Raw genomic sequence first — 16057 nt, forward strand, 5'->3', positions numbered from 1 at the left:
GCCGAGCGCATGACATCTTAGAACTTCTCAGGGAAGTCGTGGTCACTCAGATCCCAACCAGCTCTCTCATTTACAGTATGATCTCATATATAAATGACAAAAGCAGTTTAAGTTTTATAGATTGATTTAATAAAATGACTGAATTTTAGATAATAGGGCGTGAGCCGCAATAACCAGAACCATACAACACAGTAGGATTGAAATAGTAACGAGGAGAGTGAAACATAAGAATAACGCTATCATAGTGTTAACAGATTACGTTCTCTCTAATTAAGTTCTATTTCGAGCACAGCATGTTAAGCTCTAAGCTTGCCTTTCAGATTCCCTGGGAAGACATCAACCCTCATACCTGAGCAAAGGCCTGTGTTCTGGATCAGCATCTGCAACTGGGCAGTCAGCGTCCAGTTGTGGTTGCCTGGTCGGACTCTCCCACTCCCGTGTATTAGGACTAGGAAGTGTTTTTATAACTAACATGTCGCTGTGCTAGCAAAACGTCCCTACGTAAGAATATGTATCGTCCATAAACCAAAGACTAAACTCCCACCACGTCTATCGGCAATGTACCAGACTGTATCCTTGACTGAAGCACAGAGTGAGCAAGAATGTATTATTTGAGAACTCCAGTGCTGAAATAGGCTAAACAGTGTGATATAAGAAAAATAAAACAAGACCGTGGAACTGGCTATTGAAAAATAACAGTACGAGGCCGAATAAAATGCATCTAGAGCAAAGTGCACAGAGGCCCGACGCTTTAAGCAAACAAATAAAATGCATCTAGGGCAAAGAGCACAAAGGCCTAATGCTTGAAGCAAACGCGCAAAAGCTACATAAAAATGGCTACACTACAGTAGTAAAAGGGGCACAGCATTAGGGATGAGGGCACTGAGGGGGAGTGCCCAGCACTCCCCCTCATGACACATGTATGTTTGTCCGGGCATTTCGGGCCGGCTAAACACACATGCCCAGTAGGCACTCTCCAGCCTGGCACTGTGTTGCTGGGCTGGAGAGAACCTGCACAGGCTCCCAGTCTGCCTGGGAGCGCCCTGCCTGGCCGTTCTCAGACAATTCTAACGCTGCTCTAAGCAGGATTGGCCGCAGGGCAGGCTGGGAGCCTGTGTCTGCAGCATAGGAGCAGCGTGGTGGTTGCGGCGGTTTGCGATGGCGACAATCTGGGTAAGTGTTTTCTTTTGTAATATTAACCCCCCTTTCCTGTCCCAGAGCGCTGCGTCGCCCGCATCTAAAACGTACAGCGAGCCGCTCCTGCTATTAATGTAATAAAACACTGACAGAGAACAAAGAAAATGGGGCTCCAAATGGAGCTCCAACCAACATCTGCAAGGACTCCTGGTAATGATTTTGCCACCTCTGAGTCCAGTGGGCACAAAGGGAGTGCCAGAGGTCGCAAGAAGCAAGGCAAGGGTCACAGCTGCTAGCCCTAGCGACCCCTAAATGACGTCCATGCGCTCACATTGGACAAATTTGAGAAATTTCATTTTTATTGCCATATGCTAAATTAATTTAATTCACCAAGTTGTGCTTCAACAATTAAACGTTTGCTCACTCTTTTTTATATGTAGGTCTTTTTCTAGGAGAGTGAGATATTTTGTATATGTTCTACACTATTAAATATTAAGTATAAGTGTGTCTTTCAGCGAAACATTGGATGGCAAACATCAGTTTGCATACTGTGGGAACAGTGTATCATGATCACATGAAAAAGAAATGTGTCATGGATGCAGTTGCCTTTGTAAGTGCAGAAAGTTTACCATGCTGTGCACATTTGCCATAATACATTTCTGTTGAAAAGTACCAAATTGACAAAGCTAAAGGCTAATTGATAAGACCATATTAACCAAAATCCACAGGAAGACCACAATTGTTAGAAGAGAGACGTTATCAACCTTTGATCAATGCATTTAAATATGGTAAAAGTAAGGCTGTATAAGGCTATGGTACAAGTGATTATTGTGATTAGACATGCAGTTATGAAGTATGCCATGGTATGGTATGTGGACAGGTGTGTGTTATTTTAAGGCATGATGATAGGTGAGAACTAAAACTAAGTGAGGGTGTTGCATCATTTTTATGATTTGTTGGGTTAAAAAGGCAAGTTATTGTGCATGAATGTTATGCAGGAGAGGTGGAAGTGGTAACTGGAAAACTACTTCTTTCATATGTATGCACTCCTTTTTTTTATTTGGAAACACTTCTTGATCTAGTTGCTTGTTGGAAATTGGTTTAATGGTTGACTGCGGTGTGAGCCCTGGTCAAGCAGACACCACAATCCCAGTCTGGGAAAGACACAAGCACACCCCATATTAACCTGTGCTTAACGATAGTAGCTTGGCACAGAGCAGTCAGGTTTAACTTACAGGCAATATGTAAAGTATTTGTGCAACACTTCAAACAGTAAAACAGTGTAAAAACCCCATAACAAGAACCCACACCAGGTTAGAAAAATAGAGCACAATTTAATAAATAGAACAAGATCAACATGACAAAAAAATCCAATTAGTAGAACCAGAAATTGCAATATAGTGCAAAAAATCATAAAGTGCCTACTAAGGCAATCTGGTCATGCTGGACAGGGTCAAAGAAAAAAATTCAGGCCAACGGTAATGGAGCACAGGTCAGAAAAAGTCCCAGATTAGTCCCACTGGAGATTTACCTTGTCAAATTCCATGCTAAATGTCCCATTTGTGTGGACGAAAGTTGCCAAAAGCAAGGAGAGCATTTCTGATGGTGATCAGCATGACGTGAGGAGCATGCCGGGTGATGTGAATGGGCAGGCTGGTACTTCCCCTTTGGCTGTCGTCCATGGGAGATCAATGCTTGCAGAGCAAAAAGACAGGCTTGTTGTGGCACATGCTGATTTTCGATGCAACTGGCACAGTTAAAGTGCAAATATGCCCGTTAGCAGTCATATGGAGTCCAAAAGCTTGATTTCAAGAGCATAAGAGCCACAGCAACTGTCCAGGACCTGAGAGGCACCTCTTGGGGTCAAGAACTCATTGACGATGGGTCCAGGAGCTGTTGGGGAACCTAATATCTCCCTGAGGCTAAGATCACGAGGCCTACAGACTAGTCCTTAGAGTCACTCTATGGTCCAGGGCTCAAGATGGGTTGCAGGCCCAGTTCTTCTTCCCCAGGCAAGATGGCAGAAAGCAGCAGGTCAGCACAACAAGGCACCAGCCCCTTCAGAGTAGCAGTCCAGCCCAGTGAGATTCCTTCCAGCAGGCGCAGCAGTCCTTCTCTTTGGCAGAGTATTCACAGGTCCAGAAGTGTACTAAAGTGGTGGTTTCTGAAGTCTTTCTATAAACAGTTGTGCTGTTGAAGTGGGGAGAAGCTTCTAGAGGCAAAAAGTTAGATAGTAACCCCTTTTGTAAAGGCACAGGGGAGAAGGTTCTGCCAAACCAATTCAAAAGATTTTCCCTCTTGACTTATTGGTAAATCCAAACGTTGGCTATCTGGATTTCTAATTATCAGCACAAGAACAACCAATATGCCTTTGATCTCAAACAATAGCCAATTATGCTCCATCCACAATATTTGGACTCACATAAATAGTTAATAAAATACTAGTGACAGTAGCTAATATAGTTCATCATCCACTGGTCCAGATTCATCATTAAAAATATTTGGTGTAAATATAACATAGAAAACAACTGTATACATTCAAAATACTAAAAAATGATTGTGTCAACACAGCATTTCTGTTGCTCCTTGATCTTTATTCCTTCTTTACCCAATCTTCTTCAGATCCAATAACTGAATTAAAACTGGAAGAACACATATAATATATATCGCCAAAAAAACCGTTGTTAAAAAGACTATCTAAAAACATATGGTTGGGCATACAATGTTGTTCTTACTAGAATTGTTTTATATATACCACATACATACCAGATATTAAAACAAAAACGACATGATTATTATATGGTGTATATTTATACATATCGAGCATCAATAGACATTATCTTATTATATATTTTTCTTTAACCTGTCTATTTTCATACACATTCAATTAGTATGCTTAGGGTATATTGCTACCATAAGTATCAGATAAAAAGGTCGTAATGGACATTCTTAATTTCCTTCCTTAATATTTTAACTTGTTATAACAGTGTTCTTACCCATTGATATTCTCTAGGATTTTATGTCATGTACATTGAAGGTGCTTTGCTTTTATTGTCCTTCACTCATTATAAAACAAAGTCATTTTCTTAGGACAAAAGGCTTTTCTCAATCTTTCATAATGACAATAATAAGTTATTATTAATCCATATATGCTACTAACAGTCTTACCTAGTATTTGAGACTTTGCAGCTCAAATTTCACATGGGTAAACCAACTATGGCAAGTCTACTTTCCTTTCCTGTCCTGAGCAAGACTGTCTCTAAATTAATGCAGATCTCAGCAGTCAATAAAGTGATCCTTAAAGCGGTATTGTCAATTACCTGCACAGCGTAAAACTCCTTTATGTAAATCCATTTTTATTACATTATGTCATTTTTTAATGTGTCTTTTGCCCTAGAGACATCATACATTTTCCTTTGTCTAGCTTATCACTAAAAATCTGACCTGTCTGATAGGCACGGTTCACACAGTTTGTTGTTTCTGCTAGCTTATGAACCAACACAGGTCTTGCAGGCTGCCAATACAGTGCCCAGAGCTTCTAAAAACACATATAGGCAAATTAAGATTGGTATTATGTTAAGAGCTACTTATTTGGATATAATTTTTGCCTAATTAGAGGTCACATTGTTACAACACAAACCATTGTTTCTTTTTTTGAAGAAAAACAAAACGATACCTATTGCTATCCTTGATTTATACAGGAAGATGGTTTCATATGGTCTGTTATCGAAGCAAGGCATACCTTTACCTATTTAGCTTTCATATGCTTGTGTTTGTGGTTTCCCATTAGTCCCTTTTCTATCCAATCTGTGCCCTCAACTTTTTAGCCTGTCTGTTCTTGTTCCTGTGGCTACCCATTGGTCCCTTATCTATCGAATCCATACCCTTATCTTTTTAGCATGTCTGTTTAGCCTTCCTATTCTTGTGTTTGTGGTTTCCCATTGATCCCTTATCTATCCAATCCGTACCCTTGAATTGTTAGCCTGCCTGTTCTTGTACCTGTAGTTATCCATTGGTCCCTTATCCATCCAGTCCTTACCCTTTTTTTTTAAGCCTGTCTGTTCTTGACATTATACCACCATGTTTAAAAGCAGGCAGCTCCTTATACTCTGCTTTGTAAGTGTAGATTCTATACATTATTCTAGTTTTGTAGATCTTGTTACAGCAATTTAACATCAAATTCTCAGGCACGATGCTCCATACTACACCCTTGTGAGTTATCATCACACAGTGACATTATTTTTATTCCACCAAAACAGAACTCCTATTATTATATAAAACTCTTATTATTAGACTAGAAGATGAAGGATTACAAGAAAACAACAGCCATCTGGAGCAAAACTCTAGATCCCAAAGGATACAATGAGTCACAAGAAAATGTAATATCCAAGAAAGAAGTGACTCAAACAGATGATCCCACCAAAGAACAAAAATATATTTCTACTACAATGTTTCAGCTTCCGTCTTCCTCAGGTAGTATAAGATGGTTTGCTCAGTGGCTGCACAGCTGACACTGCTGGATTTCCAAAAAGCATCATGAGTGAAGATTCCAATTGTAATGTGGAATCAATGCAGTCCTGAGAACTCTTCAGATATGCAGAAATCAAGTGGTATTGTCAGTGATGTTCAGTCCATCTGGATGCAGTGATTTTAAATGGTACATCCAGACGTTTTCTCTGATGTCCAGTAGTTCTTCGTTTAAAACATGTTTCCACAGGGAAAATGTTCAAATCTGATTCAATGATTGGCTACAGGCTGGTCAAGTTTCTTGTTAATTAGTGCTGATTTCTGGTTCCTGAATCGTATATAGAGGTCATTCACTGTTTGGCATACATGTTTGTTACAGCTTTGGCGCTGGCACTGAATCACATAAATAATGCATTTTGAGCGACATGTAAGATGCTGTCTTATTCCGTAGGTCATTCTTGTAACTATAGGGGCACATTTACAAGCCCCACAGTGCCACTGGAGTGTCACTTTTTGTGATGCTCTGGTGGCACTGTGCATTACGCAAATTTAAAAGGCAGAGCTAAGCCACTTTTTGTGGCTTAACCCCACCTTGTAAATATGCCCTCTCTGATGCAGTTTTCTGCGGCAGAGGGGTGTGCAATGGCTGTTGCTGTGGGTGTACCCACACAACATCCATTGCTTTTGATGGTTCCCCAGATTTACAAGAAGGCATCTGTTGCAGCACCAAAAACTAACATCATCCGAGAGGTGGCATTAGATTGGCGCAACAAGGAGAAATTATTTAATTTCTCCTCGTTTTTGCTTTTTCTTCTATGTGTGCTGCATTCCTTCCTGCACATAAACAATCATTCAATAATGACGATTTGGTACTTCTATGTGGGCTGCATTATACATCAACATAGAAGTAACAAATCATCATTGTAGATTGTTTGTGGGCAGGAAGGAACACCTTCCTGAACATAAACAATCACACCCCTCAACGCAGACACCCTTGCACTATGGTGCAAGGATGCCTGCGTTGGCGATGGTTGCTAAATTTAGTGCCGGAAAAGGGGGAAACGCAGGGGTGCGCCATATTATTGTAAATATGGCACATTCCTGTGTTTCAAAACTGGCCCAGCGCAGTACTGTTGATTTTGGCACAGCACCGCATGTGCCAGTTTGTTGTAAATCTGGCCCATAGTCTTTCTATGCTTTCTTCATATTTTTTAGTATCCATTACTACAATACTATCACCTTTATCGGTCGGCTTGATGCTGGTGGTCTCACACTTACTTAATGTCTTTAATGTGGTCCTATATTTTGAACCTGAATTGTTATGCCCAGAAAATTATTTAATCACAATATCATCAAGGCCTCTCTCTACTGCTTTTTCAAAGGCCTCAACCTTTTTTCCGCAATGTGACTATTAGGATTAAACCTTGAAGGAGGTTTTAATCCTGATCTATTATATGGTTGTATAAAATCCTTACAGTTGAAAATGTATTTAATCTAATTTTCAAAATACATATAGTGATCCTAGCTGAGGGAGCAAAACTAATACCCTTCTTTAAAATTGTAAGCTCTTCATTTGACAATGCTCTATCTCAGAGATTGATCACTGGAATTATATAATTTACTACTCCAAACCCTTTTGACTTGGGGTTTTCATGTACATTTATTTCTGGTGTTCCCCATTCGAATGCTGATACTGACCTATCTCTCTCCCCTGAAATTTGATTAGGAGTGCACCGCAGGAAATCCTTCCCTATTTCCTCCTTAGGGACCCTTATGGTTGCTCTTGGTATTGATTCCATCACTACCACAGTCGCATTCTGACTCCGAGGAGTTATAGAAAATGTCTGAAAGTCATGTTTGCAGTACACAGATGCCCTGCCTCCAGACTAACTACAGGGGGTATGCAGTCCTTTGTGTGGAGACAGGACACGACCTATTCAGGTGTACATGAGGCTGTAGTGCCACTTTACTAGCAACTTACAGGTACATTAAATATGCCAATTGAGTATAAGCCAATGATACCCTGTTTTAAGCAGAGAGCACAAGCACTTTAGCACTATTTAGCAGTGGCAAGATGTGCAGAGTCCTAAGGCCAGCAAAAACCAAGTCAGAGAAAACAGGAGGTCTGAAGACAAAAGGTTAGGGAGAAACAATGCCAAGGATGCCAGGTGTAATAATGCTAAATAAAATTGAAAGTCTTTTCTATTTTTCAGATCATCTTTCAGGAGATCATACTCATTTTCTGTATTTAAACTGCAGCCAGTCACTTTAGACTTGAAGCCACTTGTTTGATTCAGCATATTACACGTAGTAAAGTCCACATTTATACACTCTTTAAGTTTGCATAAGGAATTGGGTTAATGGTGTAGAGGAGTGAAACCCTTCTCAAGCGGTAGCCACTATCCTTGTCAGGGTGAAGTCACAAGTGGACCACAATTTAACCTGTGCTCAACCCTCAGTAGATTGGCACAGAGCACTCATGTGTAACTTAGAGGCAATATGTAAAGTATTGGTTCAACACTTCAAACAGGAATAAAGTGAAAACACAAAATAAGAAAAATCCCAAACCAATGTAGGAAACAGAGAAAATATGAATGAATAAAATGATACCAGAAGGACAAACATCCATTCAGTAGAACCAGAGATATTCAGTTTTAAGGGTTTTTGAGAAAAAAATGCCTAAAAACAGAAAGCGACAATCAAGGTCATCTTGTTTCAGTAACAATTTAGCTAAACAGAGTACATTTTACTAATGACCAACTCATAACATAACTGAAAACTGCTTTTTGAACCACCCACTTACTCTATGTGATGTCTTATATTTATTATGTAATGATCTGCCTCGTCTAATTGAAAACATCTCTGTCATGCATGAACATTGCAGTGTCTGATGGACTGCGATGTGTGATGTGAAATCCTTGAATCAGGGAAGTCCACACAGCAGGTGATGCATTGGTTCTGATAACGCGTCCTGTCTTAGATAATTCAATTAGTCTGGGACTCGTTTAGGCCAATTAATCTTTTGACCCTGATTGAAGACACCTCAGGACGAGACAATTAATCATCATAGCAATCAATAGATTAATATCATCATCAATATTCACTATTGCAAATCGATTCAATTTGGATAATGGCATAAGTAAGAATCAAAACACACCAAAACCTCTCAGTCGCGAATAACCACACAGATTTAGTATGATTTATGATATTTATTCCCTATTGATTACACCTCTACGAGTAAGTTTATTTGTCTCAATACCACAAAACACATCAACACGTTAATGATATGGCAACTCGAATAAGACTTCATCAATGCAAAAATCATAAACATTAGAACAAAGCACGACGTCAACATGGGTTAATCTTAGCAGAGTATCATTAGCGCATTCTTCAACAAAGCATAGATTCAGTTGTTTGTCTATTTGCGTCCGTTTAGTGAATTCCTTAACTAACCTCGAATTAGCATTAGCATGTTGGGCTTCATGCAAAACAATTTAGCAACACAAATTTAGAAAATATCTAACTATGGTCTCTATCAAAAGATAGCAGTTGGTACCTAGAAAGAAAGGGCAAACAGACAATTACAATTTCATCATCATATAGTTACCCTCCGTAATGTGTCAGCATACAGAGCCAGTCTTCGTCCTCAGGACATCAGTTGATCCACCATCAGCCAAGATACACAGCAAAGTTCAGCAAGACGGGACAATAAGGGACACTTCCCTTATAAGGAGGAAAGTATGAATCGGGCAAGGCAGAATAAGTATGGTTCGAAGAGATAAACCGCAAAGTCTTTAAGACAGAGTGACAAAGTGTCTAGGCAATAGCAAAGGCACGTAATGGCTGATTTCTTCTAATGTCATACGATTATATCAAACTTATTGTACAGTCCCCTAATTTCCAATTGGGCAAGTTTTGGTGCAACATTATCTCCATCCAAGGTTTACTTGTCGCCTCATTAAGATTGTAACCTCAGAACAGTTCTCACGTAATTTATTGGCTTCTGTAATTGACGTCTCCAACGGGCAGAATGTGAGGTACAATTTCATGTTCTTGGGGTCCTCTCACAGTTCCAGTCAGTAGTTCCATTGTCTATACCAGTTCAGGCGACCTTGTACCTGTTGCAAGTTTACACTGTTGCATTCGTCAAGAATGTCTCCTTGAGCAAGTCGAGTCTCATGAGAAAGAATTTACTACGGTTACATACATCTTCTAGTCTTCTGGAAAAGTACGGCTGCATGTCCTTTAGCAAGTCAGCACATTGCATGTTAGAAAAACACATTTAATATGAAACCGGACAGCTAGGCCCGACTCATGCTAACTAAGGCCTAATGATTAATTAGCAAAACCTTAACATATAACTCTTAATACTAATACAAAATCATACATTAGTACATTAATACTTAATTATTAGTCAGTTTTAATTATCATCGTATACGTTGGTGGCCACTCCCCGTGGGCACATTTCAAACTTTTAGTAAAAGCACATTAATATAATTTTTATGCGGCATCATTATGCATTAATTCGCAAATTTTTCATGTTAATTTTCATTATAAAACTACACTCCAACAGTTCTGAGGGTGATGCCTTGAGCAGCAAAGGCGATGCACTGGTTCTGCTAGGGTTGCGCCCTGGAGGAGCTGAGTCAGTTCTGCTGGATCCACAGATGGGTTGGCGGAGCACCTTAATGCCCATTTCCAAGGGTCCTGGACTGAGGTGGCTAAGGAGAGCAGGAGTCACAAATGAGTCCAGGTGCTGGGTTCAAGGTTGTTGGAAGCCTGATCTGTCCCTGAGACTTCGGATCCGGAGGCCAGCCAAATAGCCCTTGGAGTCACTCTGGGGTCCTGACTTAGAGATATAACTCTAGTCTTTCTCATCCAGGCAAAGGGCAGATGAGCAGCAGGTCAGCACAGCAGAGCAGCAGTTCTTCAGGGCTGCAGTTAAGCAGAGTGACAGTCCTTGCACCAGCACAACAGTCCTTCTCCTTGGCAGAGCCTACAGGCCCAGAGATGTACTGAAGAGTTGGGGGTCTGAAGTCCAAAATTTATACCTGGTGCCCACTTTAAAGTGAAGGAAGCTTCTAGAGGTTTCCACCCCGCTGAGGACATCCCCTTCTTCCCAGTTCTGACCCTAGCTGGGGTCACAAAAGACCAGAGTCAAGCCCTTTCTGAGAGTGCTCAGGCAGGGTCTTTGTGATGTGCAAGTGTTGAAGGTTACAGCTCCTCCTCTTTGTTAACTCAGAGTGGCCCATCCTGCCACCAGCTATGTTCCCAGAGTCCCAATGTCTGGGAGCAATACACAAAGGCCAACGACAAGCTAAACCTAGTCATGTGACCCAGGATCAGGCTGAAGACACTAAATGGTTACGATAAAAAATGCCAACTTTCTAAAAGTAGCATTTTCATAATTGTGATTACAATTCTGACTTTACCATTAAAGAAGGTACTTAATTACAATTCTTTAAACACCAAAAATGACCTGTCTACCTGCTCTGAATTGGGAGTTATAGCTCTCTAAACCAAATGTTATTGTGAGGAGACGTTGTGAACAATGAATTTACATGTTTTTCACTACCAGGACATGTGAAACTTAAAAGAACATACCCAGCTTTTTAAATACACTGCACCTTTCCCTCTGGGCTGTCCAGGGCCACCCTAATGGTGACATATGTGTTATAACAGAAGTTGGAGCGACCTCTGCCCACTGTAGGACGATGACTGGAGAGGTGTTAGCATCCTCTCAGTTGGCGGCAATTGTTTCTCTGTTCCACCTCATACAATTGAAGTATTTGCACAGAGTATATTATACTAGGGATTAGCTGGGGTGGTGGGTCCTTATCGCCTCAGCTGACTGTCTATGTTCTTTGACATCCCTGGGGGACTTTTTGCATACAATGTGGAGATGCCCTGCCCCGATTCCCTTTTAGCACAAAGTTTATGCATGCATGGAGGAAGTGCTGGGCCTACCTCTGCCGAAATCTCCATGGTGTGCAATTTTATACTTATCTGATGACATGGATAGCAAATTATACCACCGAGCTCTGTTGTGGTTGGGCCTTACAATGGATAAGCTTTACATCGCTAGAGCATGGAATGAGCCAACCGCTCAGCACTGGAGACCTGGAAGGTGGGGCTAGGCTGTTGCATGGGCCTGGAGCAGCTGATATACATTGACAGGGGGTGTCTGAAGCAATATTATAAAATCTGGGAATGCTGAGCTACATATAGAGGCATACAGATGGAACCATGTCCACAACTCCTGGGCTATCTAGAAACCGATGGCGAAGCATATCCACCGTAGGGGCTACTTGAGATTTTGCAGGGTGTATCGGGTGACTTTCAGAGGTTGGGCATTTCTTCATTGCTTTATTTTCTTTCTTCAACCTTTTCTCTTTCTTCCCAAGCCCTGTTTGTGTCATGCCCTGAGAGGCTGGAAGGGAAGTTAAAGTTTAGTTTCTCTTCTTTTCGTGATTGTATTGTTTGTGTTATATTTCTTTTCTGTTTCTGCAATAAGGTCAGCCTTGTTCAGGGTTGATTATATGTATCAAGTGGAAAATCTTGTCATATTAACCATGTTGTGGACTACCTTAGACATGATTTGTTTTTGTCTTCATTGTTTAATGTCTTCTCTTGTGATTACAACACAATGAAAAACAATAAAGATTGTTTTGATTAAAAAGGAAGGTTTGGGCCTGGCAGAAGTTTTATTTTGCCAGGTGGAAATGACAGTTTAAAACTGCACACACATGCTGTAATGGCCATCCTGAGACTACTTGAGTGGGCGAAACAATAAGTGCTGCAGGACTATTAGTAGCATTTAATGACACACGTAGTGCCCTTTTATTAGGGACTTCTAAAGTAAATTAAATATTGCAGTTGGAAGTAAGCCAATTCTACCATGTTTAGAAGAGACGGCACAAGCATTTCAGCACTAGTTAGCAGTGGTAAAGTGCACAGAATCCTACAGCAAACAAAAAACGAATTCAGAAAAAAAGTGGAGGGCAAAGGCAAAATGTTTGGGAATGACCCTGCAGAAGTCTAAAGGTATGTGTTGTGAAGATAAGTGCACTGTAGATGTCTGCTACAAAAGTGTTGGGGCTCACATTTTGATTTCACTAAAACGTTATACATAATATACTAACTTATATGGGCTTTCAGACAACACTTTTCCTCCACTGGTCAGTTATTGTGTCAGACACATTTTAATTCTGTCCACTGCAACACACAGCACAGGGTCATTTGTCAGCCCACTTCAGTCACTGGCTAACTTCACAGAAGTTTTCAGCACTCTGCACAAGAAGAATATCTGCACACAAAGTAGTTCACTTAATGCCACAGGCTACTACAGCAAACTATGCATTTTAAAATGAAAAATAGTTTCGCGTTTGGACACTTTTTTATATTGGGGACGGCCCAGCAGTTTTACAAAAGCCATAATGAAACAATGCAAGTATGGGGAAAGCCAAAAGATGGGCAGCCAATGCCAGACCTATTGATTTGACAATACTTGTTTCGAATGTTTATTTGTCGGATACAACAGTACATGATTAAGGTGCCCATTACAAACAATGCATTAAATGGTGAGATTTTCCACAATGGAAATTAGTGATTCATTGGTGTGTGATTCCTCCCGATCATAAATGTGAAATTAGCTGTCATTTTATATTTCTATATTATTTCTTCAGTCTTTCCTAAAAATATCAACACTTTTTCCCATTCACACCTAAGAAGATTTCATGTGTTGAAGTATAAATTGAACATTTCCTTTATATTAGGAATCCAGAGTTGGCAGTGAACGTATGTATTGTGGAGCTACATGTTTTGTAATAATAATGCTATTACATAGCACTTCATCCAGCACTTGTGAAATTCCAAAGCACTGAAAAAATCAGGGCCCCAGCGTCATGAACACCTGGGCTGGCTCAGCCCAGATTCAAGAATTTTTTTTTATGCATGCAGGGGCATCTTTATGAACCCATGCACAGCTGTTGTATCACTTATTGTGACAGAACGGAGGCGCAAACCTTGAACTCAGGTCACGCAAAGCCACTTGACGTAGATTGGATGGAATCATACATATGGAGTAAGTCAAGGCAGTGCAAATCACTACGTTGCCTTACTCTGCTCATAGAAGGTATTCCATGGATGTTGAAGTGGGTGTTCCTATGCCACACCCATGGATTTTGATGCATCCTCAGTCTTAGAAGACCTTGTAAGCCTGGAAATGTGACAAAACCTTACTCCTCCCCACGGGAGGTGTGACAAAGAGAAATATCTTTATTCCTCCTCATTTTTACTCTATCCTTGTGTGATACATTGTGAAGTATTTTCATTCAAAGAGGTGGTGCTTTGAAAGGCCCCATTGTTGCTCATTCTCCATCTAAACTCTTTTTTTTTCATGGGGTGCAGCAGCACCTTCCTCACCTCTAGTTCCAGCGACAAAACATAGGTACTCGTTTCTGTGCTGAGCCAACACAGCTCTTCATGGTACAGCCACGGGTGTTACTATAACCCATCGGACTGTTGCTCTAGTCAGGATACCATCTTCTTGAAACCTACAAATATTTTCTGATTTTAGTGTAAGAATCATTAGGCCCTTCAAGAATGTGATGTGCAACTCTGGGAAATGTTTCTAAATCTTTAGGGGAACTGGTGTTTAGCTTAGATCTGTTGGTACACTCCCACATTTAACCTTACTCCTCTATTCTAATTTTATTCTAATACAAATTTGAAGATGGAGACAGAAAATGTCCATAGTTTTATGCACGGAAGAGCCTGTGGGCTCTTTCCTGGCCCCAGGGACCCCCCCACCAGGACCCCCCCACCCACACCGGAGGGACGCCACAGGATGGGGGACCCATCTCAGGTAAGTCCTGGTAAGTATTTTTTTTGTCTCTAAACAGTGTAGCGCCATAATTCGGCACACAAGCTCCGGTTTCCCCTACGCCTCCCCCACCCGGTTAGCGTCCTTTACAAAGACACTAACAAGGCATTAGCGCTGGCTAGCGCCCTTCCATAAATATGGCACACGGCCAGCATCCAGGAATGGTGCTCGCCGGCGCTATACTTAACACGCAAAACTGCGCTAACACAGTTTTGCGTGTAAAAGTTTAAATATAGCCCTTACTCTGTTCTTTTCAAGGCTTTGTCATTATGTAGAGGATGTACCTTTGCACAGGCTCTCTTCAGACACTGTCCATTGCTGCTGGATATACAGCTAGTTCTCTATCACAGAGTTCCAGTAAATTTGTAGAAAGCTGACCCATCTATGTTTATCAGTACCCAACACACTTTCGTCAGTGCATGGTGGTCAGCAGTATTTTACAAACTTGCCAAATGGATACATAAATACAATAAACAACAAATCCCCAAATGTATTTCTCGATTGTCCATTTATTTTGGAAGATTCCGATAGTCCACCGGTCGAAGCAGCACATTGTGTCTGACTACTAGATACATGCTTGGAGATCTCCTCAACCTGTAAGCACTTTCTGCTTCATATGCTTGCATCACCACCACAATCCTCCCTTCTCTTATACACCAAATCACTGCCCTAGATCCTTTTTCCCTCCAATTTGGTTTGTAGTGTACGCTTTGTCATTATACCCTGTAGAGATGCCCTATATAGACACTCTAGAATCCAAGCTTCCTGTCGATAGATCAATTGCAGTAATGATGCAACTGAGTACTAGAGGATTCAGTTCTGTTATCCGTCCCCTTGAGCACCCCGTAGATATATAGGATCATTTCTATCTCAATGCACTTGACTCTACAGGCATGTTTTCCCTACATGCATTGGCTGTTGCTTGTCACATGTCGGAAAGACATTGAAGGCTTTGGCCTTGTGTCTTTGCCTAGCATTCCATTCAGTGCCGCGATGATGTTATAACATGTAACTCCAGTTTGCAGTACCCATTACTGGGGAATTAAGCATTCTCTTTATAGAGGAAATGTTTTAGAATGTGACTTGTATAACTCGTCCACATTTAGAGCAACTGCACCATACTGTCGCCATTTAATAGTACTTGCTCTGGAAATCAAATAGTTTCAGTGACTAATATTCCTACCTCTGTGTTGCACAATTATTTCTGCATATTACTCACATTAGTGGAAAATATCGTGGGTGCATCTTTGAGATTCGCTTTCTAGTAGCCGCAGAGCGCCAGTGGGTCGAGCAATGGGTAGATGGCTGGTAGTAAACTTGCACTGCCGCTGAATAAGTGAATAGGTGCAATGGGACAAACACCAAAGCTCCAGACTGTGCGCGTGCATAACCATTAATAAAGCCAATTAGAACTAATTAGAGGAAAGGTGCAGCTGACAGTCCTGCATATGTGCAACAAAGTAATTGAATAGGTAGGGCACAGGAACCGTTAGATAATTGCAGGCTCCACGTTGCTTTCCACACTACTAATTAAGTGTGAATAGCACGTACAGCTAAGACTTTTTCTTA

Source organism: Pleurodeles waltl, chromosome 3_1, assembly GCF_031143425.1.
Source record: "Pleurodeles waltl isolate 20211129_DDA chromosome 3_1, aPleWal1.hap1.20221129, whole genome shotgun sequence".
NCBI classification, from domain to species: domain Eukaryota; kingdom Metazoa; phylum Chordata; class Amphibia; order Caudata; family Salamandridae; genus Pleurodeles; species Pleurodeles waltl.